Genomic DNA, 6000 nt, shown 5'->3' with positions numbered 1-6000 from the left:
CAAAAACGAAGACCTGTATGTAACTTAACAATAAAAAATGATTACCTATATTTATTAAGACGGATGAATTGTTGGTGACTTTAGTGTCAGTAGACATTTTGTGTAATTCAATCTAACATGTGAGCTAAAATGATTATTATTTGTACTCTACATTATATGTTTGGTGAATGCGAAGTGCATGTATATATACATAAGATCGAATTATAAGTCAGTACAACAGAATGGAGGGGGTCAAGGGGTTCCCCCCCTCTTGCAAGGTCCTAGGGGCAGCGTCCCTGGCGGTAATGTAACATTCGGGTTACCAGGTAAATTGTTTTAATTGTTTTAATTTAAGGATTTTGGAGGGACTCAACAAGTTGGTGCCTCAACTCGTCGAGTAGGGTCGCGAGTTGGTGATGTGTTAAATGGATGGACTCGACGAGTCGGGTGTCTGACTCGCCGAGTCAGCGCTGCTGAGGATAACCCTAATTTTCCGGGTTTGTGACCTATTTAAAGGCTCTTATGACCTTCATTTGCGGCCACACTTTCCCTTGAGAAACCCTATTTGATCCAGAGAGCATAGATAGAAGGAGGGGGCTAATTTCATCATCTTGGTGCATTCTTGCAAGGAAGAAGGAGGCTGTTCAAGCAAGATCAACTTGAGGGGATCAGATCTGCTGTTATTCCATTATAGGCTGTTGTTTAAGGTATAAATTTATACCTATTTTCGTATGGTTAGTAGATCTCATGAATTTAGGGTTTCTTCACCCTCTTTTAAGTTGAGTTATGAAGTATGTGAAGTCCCTTTGAGGCTTAGACATCAGATCTGGACCTTGAGAGGTCCAGAGAGTCCCATGATCCTAGCTTTTTGCAGTCACATAAGAGTATTGAGCCTAAAACACCATTAAGAGGGTCATTTTGTCAAATAGAGCTATATATCTGATGCATGAACATAAAGGTTGGACCTTTACGTGACTTTTGGATGCTAGGATGTTGGATCTATAAGCTAGAGTCACAGATCTGACCTTATGTGGCTGAATGAGAAATCCGATGGAGCCAACTCGCTGAGTCCATGGGATGACTCGACGAGTCGTAGTGGGTGTGACCTAGTAGCCTGGACCCAGTGTTAACTCATCGATTTGGGAGTCAACTCAGTGAGCTGAGTGAACCCTAAGAAGAACGTGGAGAATATGAGTGGACTCGGTGAGTCACAGGTGTGCACTCGTCGAGTCATGTCAATCTTGGTTGTTGACTCGCTCTGGCTTTCTGTTGACTTCCTGGGTGAGTCAATAAGGGGCAGGAGGGACCTAGGAGGGGTCAAATATACTTTCACCCAACCCGAGGGTAAAAGGGGGAAAAGAGGACTTAAGGAGTAAATGAGTAATAAGGCGAATAATGATCGAGATGCTTGTCTAATGTATAGGCGGAGGCTACTCCAGGATTTTCGAGTGCGATCTATTACCTACTAGCCACCAGGTGAGTCTTCTCACTATATTGTACCTAGAATGGTAATTATGTGTGACCAGAGGGTCTTATGTTCTTGTTTGAGTTATGCATTTTTTCTGTGTGATTTTATGCTATGTACTATATAGATCGGACCGGAAGGTCCAATGAACTATGAGGCCGGAAGGCTCTCAACTAGACCGGACCGGAGGGTCCAACGAGCTAGACCGGACCGGAGGGTCCAACGAGCTACGACTGAACTAGAGGGTCCAACGAGCTATGGGACTGGAGGGTTACACTAAGACACAATGACCAGATGGTCTTAAAAAGCTATAGCCTCAAGTGGCTAATTACTTGTGCGTGGTATTTTGGGAAACTCACTAAGCTTCGTGCTTACCGTGTTATGTGTTTCAGGTTTTCTCAGGATCGCGGGACGGCATCGGTTTGATTGTACACACCAGACAAAGAATGATGTGTCGAGGATCCTGCATTATTAACTTATTAAACTCGGAGTTATGTTATGTAACTAAATGAATGATGTTTTCTGAAATGTGTTATGAATATTATATGATTAAAAATGAAAATTTTGTTTTGAAAATTCACGTTGTTACAAGTTGGTATCAGAGCCTTGGTTTGAGGGATTTGGATGCACCTTCAGGTAAATCTGGACTCAAAGTGAGGATTTGAGAAAAAAATTCAAAGAAATGATTTTTATAAAACGAGCAAGAGTTTCTGAGAGAAAATGAGAAGGAGCAGTGTGTACAATCAGCCAGAGCCCGAATGATGATTTCCCAAAATAACCTATTTTGTGTTATAAGATATTTTGTGATATTCTGCATGCTAGAGGATAGGTTAGGTATGTCATATTTTAGGACTAGAGTGTCCTGATTTGTGATGCCTTAGCCTAGGAGTTGTTGTTATCTGTGATGTGTTATCGAGTATGTGCTGAGTAAGAGTATCCAGCTGGAATATTACAAAGATAGAGTTTCGAGTAGAGGAGTAATCTCGGAGAGACACCTAGATGAGCATTGGAGGAGCCTACTGAGAGAGTAGTTAGATGCCCGCGAGGGGTAAAGTTGCTTGAGCTCGGTGACACCTGTTGAGTATGAGTAGAGCAATAGAGTTGTAACCTAGAGTGGGTTTTATGTGTTTATTCGATGCCCGAATGCTGCTTGCTTCATGCTTTGTGGAACTCCCGATGATGGGAATCAGCTACCAAGTGAATGTGATGATATTTAGGAGGTAGATGGTTGGCATCATAGGAGTTTCTCAGTAGCTGATGGTGGAGAAGTGTGAGAACCTAGGAAGAGCATAGGGAGTGACCTTGGTCAGATGAGTACGCTAACAGAGTAGAGCATTTCGTTAAGGAGCGAGCACACGTGACGGGATTGGTGGTCGAGAAGATTGAGCAGCTACTTAGAAACTCTGGGATGGTCTGTGTAGAAAGTATGGGTAGATGTGGCAAGTAGTATGAGCCCGTACTACCGAAAGCAGAGGACCCATACTCGAAACAGGGGGTTTTCCAGAGGTTCTAAGTAGCAGATTGATAAGTGATGTCATGGTTCAAGTACCATGCTAAGTAGCATATTGAGAAGTGATGTCATGGTTTGAGTACCATGCTAAGTAGCAGATTGAGAAGTGATGTCATGGTTCGAGTACCATGCTAAGTAGCAGATTGAGAAGTGATGTCATAGTTCGAGTACCATGCTAAGTAGCAGATTGAGAAGTAATGTCATGGTTCGAGTACCATGCTAAATAGTAGATTTAGAAGGGATGTCATGGTTCGAGTGCCATGCTAAGTAGCAGATTGAGAAGTGATGTCATGGTTCGAGTACCATGCTAAGTAGCAGACTGAGAAGTGATCTCATGGTTCGAGTACCATGCTAAGTAGCAGATTGAGAGGTGATGTCATGGTTTGAGTACCATGCTTTGTAGCAGATTGAGAGGTGATGTAGTGGTTCGAGTACCATGATTCATAGCAGATAGTGCTTGAGTTTTTCCAGCTATTCCGTTGTGATTGATTAGGTAGAGATCGGATGCGATAGAGTATGAGGTCAGAGGACCAGGTTGAACGAGTTTCCATGAGCCATCCCTTGTGAGGGAAGTCGAAATGATTCCAAGGTATTTTTGGTGAGATGTCAGATGAAGTCGCAAGACTCAAGGATGAGTAGAGATGGTGTTTATGGAGGATTGCGGCCTGAGTTGAGCAATCAGCCGATAGTGGAGATGTCACCTTCTGTGACCTGAGTGGTGCTATTTCCGTTTCCTGTGGGAAAACATAAGAGGTGTTGAGATTTCGGTTTTTGAGCTTGGGGGTAAACCTTGAGGGTTAGCATTGATGGCGATCTTCCACCAGAGTATTTGGGCAATATGTCTGCCGCGAGGTAACGATATAGCATGAGCAAGTTGTTAGTGGGGACTGAGATAGTCAAGGACAAGGATGTATTCTATTTGCGTATAGTAGGTCATGTATCAGCTGCAGTGTCGGACGATTAAGAGGAGTATATCGGGGCGGTGGCTCTTATTATCTATGATGGGTATCGAGTGTGGTAATAAATTCTCTGCTCTTATGATAACTCACGTGATGGAACGTTGGTTGGGGAGTCGAGGATGAGGGGTATGATAGTTCATTATTTCCAGACTGAGAGTCAGGGTTACTATTGGACAGTTGAGATGTCCGGTAATGGGATGGTATGAGATTATGAATGACTAGAGGCAGTCATGATGAGAAGTTTCTGATGATTTCATTTGAGATTCGGGGTATTTGGAGTTGCTTGATCTCTAGCGGGGAGATCATCGAGCGTTGCGGAGCACTTTCCAAGGGTAGGTGCGATGTTACAGGCAGAAACGGTCTGTGGGATAGATTGTTAATGCGCCAATCGGTGTTGGGTCAAACCCTAAGTGGGGGAGAACCGAGTATTTTATTGAAGGGATCAGAGATTTGTTCAAGAGCGGTTGGAGAACTGGATATAGAGACATGCGGAACGGATTCATGAGACCAGGGTTATTGGTGGTCAAGGCGAGGTGCAGAGCAAGGTAATGAATGTTCTGCGTGTTCAAGAAAGGATAAGTGTCTCCACGGCAGGTGGCTATTAGTCGAAGAACTTGTGGTGGTTAGGAATTCTTCAAGGTTATAATTGTGAATTCGAGGGGGTTGACCCGTAAGGTTAGTTCGACGGTTGAGAATTTCTGGTGCAATGTATGGGCTGGTATTTGCAGTTAGGAAGGGTAGAAGTTGATTAGGTAACCAACTTCTGGGTCATTATGAGTATGCTTACATGAGTTCTGAGCATTATAGGAGGGAGTTTCGGATTGTCGTCAACATTTTCTGAGTTATTGACCATTTCTCTGTGTTTCAAATTGAGAATTGTAATTTTCCGAACTTTCGGGTTGTGTGACAGGAAGATCGGTGGTGAAAGGAATTCTGCAGGGATGCGTTTCATATCAGAGTATGATGTCGTAAATAGGAGATCAGTGACTGAGGCAAGACATCGTGAGGTTCTGTGATGGTGTACTGAGGTATCCGAGTTTAATGCCTTGAATTTCGGATTATTTTGGGTCTTGAGTTTGAGATGGAAAGTGGTGTATCAAGTATCTATGGTTCCAGTGGGAGCCCTTCGGATAATGGCAGCAAGTGAGGTTATTTAAGAAAATGGATTGTAGCGAGAGGTTGTTGTGATGCTACGGGGAGCCATAGTACTCACTAGTCAGCGAGAGGTTGTTGTGATGCTGCGGGGAGCCGCAGTACTCACTAGTCAGCGAGAGGGTGTTATGATACTGAGGGAAGCCGTAGTACTCACTAGTCAGCGAGGGGTTGCTGTGATGCTGTGGGGAGCCATAGTACTCACTAGTCAGCGAGAGGGTGTTGTGATATTGCGAGGAGCCGTAGTACTCACTAGTCAGCGAGAGGTTGTTGTGATGTTGCGGGGAGCCGCAATACTCACTAGTCATCGAGAGGGTGCTGTGATACTATGGGGAGCCGTAATACTCACTAGTCAGCGAGGGGTGTTGTGATACTGTGGGGAGTCGTAGTACTCACTAGTCAGCGAGAGATTGTTGTGACGAAGTACTCTCTTATCAGATCATGAAGCATAAGAGTTTTAGGCTTGGGTAACCCTAATATTTGAGTTGTTGGGAGCCTGGTGGTCGAACTAGAGGCGAGACTGGGGTCTCCATATTTGTCGAGAATCGTTATATTCTGAATTGATATGTGGTTGTCGCAACCAAAGGGAAGTGGAGAAGTGGTATATGCGTGGGTTGCGGGTCATGAGTCATGAGTTGAGTGCTTCACTGGGACAAGTGGTTCCAACTCCGGGTCAGACCAAACTCTCGAGTTTGAGTTTGGCTCTGGTGGTGCGATGGGTAGGCGAGATGAGATTCTGGATTCTGAGGTGGGTTCCATGTTGAGCGGTATTATTTGTAATCTGATGTCTTAGACCTGTGTAGGTCAGTACTCGGGTACGGGAGGTATCGCGAGATGCATGGAATTATGTGCAGTAGACGACAGAGGTCGGGGTTGAGTCAATCTTCAGTTGGGATTGTAGTATTCGTTTTGGGTGAAAATAACTTTGTGACTTG

Source organism: Lactuca serriola, chromosome 1 (assembly GCF_051521515.1).
Source record: "Lactuca serriola cultivar US96UC23 chromosome 1, Lser_US96UC23_V15, whole genome shotgun sequence".
Lineage (NCBI taxonomy): Eukaryota > Viridiplantae > Streptophyta > Magnoliopsida > Asterales > Asteraceae > Lactuca > Lactuca serriola.
The sequence above is the reverse complement of the archived record's forward strand: the minus strand, read 5'-3'. Positions refer to the sequence as shown.